This window comes from Selaginella moellendorffii, unplaced genomic scaffold (assembly GCF_000143415.4).
Source record: "Selaginella moellendorffii unplaced genomic scaffold, v1.0 SELMOscaffold_28, whole genome shotgun sequence".
Lineage (NCBI taxonomy): Eukaryota > Viridiplantae > Streptophyta > Lycopodiopsida > Selaginellales > Selaginellaceae > Selaginella > Selaginella moellendorffii.
The window spans coordinates 1,935,110-1,936,389 of record NW_003314289.1 but is presented as its reverse complement, the minus strand read 5'-3'; the positions used below and the strand labels follow the sequence as shown (position 1 = coordinate 1,936,389).

Sequence of the window (1,280 nt, the reverse complement as noted above, 5' to 3'; positions counted from 1 at the left end):
TGGCCTCCTTGGTCAAATAGTGGTTTCATGACAATATGAGTTAGAGGCACAAGAAGTGTGGTGAGATAGAGATGGTTTGCCATGCGTTATAAGAGTACAATATAGTGAAGTGTGGCAATAGATCCTTAAATGTCACAAATGTGACTTCGGGTATTAAAAGATATTTGTCGGCCAGTCCTTACGGACACTCTTTCTTTACTGCCATGATGGCAGGAGGTCGGTATTGCTAGTCCCTTTTATAGTCTCCACCTAAGCTAGTTAAGAAACTAGTCATCGTGTGTGCACTTGACCAAATGAGCATAAGGATGGAATTCCTACATGCTATTTGTCAAGCATATTTGACCTGGTTAGAGAAACTTATTCGTTGACTTGCACTTGCTAGTGTTGGGAACCCCCTTGATATTGAGTCTAGTCCCTCAATATCGTTATATGATAGCTTACCATGTCCCCCAAACACCCTCACTATCATACCCTTTGAGTTAGTCTCATTTCGGTCCCAAATACTATTTATGGAAAGTGTCTAGATTCGCTCATTTAACATATTTACGGTATGTAAAGATTGGCCTGAACATTGGATTTGGATCATAGGTTTATAGAATTTATGTTTGCAGATTTCAAGAAAACATAAATTTGCTAAAACATAAATATTTCAGAGTGGGTTCAAACCGTGACTATAGCACTGGATCCCATCAGACCTCCAAAGTTAAGCATCCCTAGGCTTGAATAGTATTGGGCTGAGTGACCACCTGGGAAGTCCAAGTGGTCACCCACTTGGACGTCAGTTTTTCTGAACTCTGGAAGTTCACATAAAGAAAAAATATTTTGTCAGGAATGGGAATCGAACCTAACAAGTTCAAATGTATAGTAGGGATAGTGGTTGAAATGCATGTCAGACCACCTGAAACATTAGTTTGGCTCCTGCTGGGCTGTGTTACTCCTTGTTTTGCGTCTGACTTAGGTCTAAGCTCAAGCTCCACATTGCTCTAGTTGGTGGGGTATCCTCCTCCTCGCATTAAGCCATCGGTATGCCAAAATTGTGCTAGACTCCGTCTGACACCATTTTGCATGTAGGTGCTGGATACGGGGAGCTGGTGCTCGTGGGATTGTACCGGACCCTCATTTTGTACCACAACAAGCTTAGAGTTTAGCTCCAAATTTAGATGCGCTACATCAAGGCAGAGAAGGACTTGGGAGTCATATAGGATTTTGAGTCTTGCATTAGGGACATTATCCATTGGTTTGAGGGAGCGAGAGGCCTAGCCTAAGGCTTGGCCTTGCAA

At 42.5% G+C, this 1,280-nt stretch overlaps 1 pseudogene; it reads left to right on the top strand.

Moving 5' to 3' along the window:
• Positions 1-652: 652 nt before the first annotated feature.
• Positions 653-772, top strand: LOC112348355 (annotated as a pseudogene).
• Positions 773-1,280: the final 508 nt, after the last annotated feature.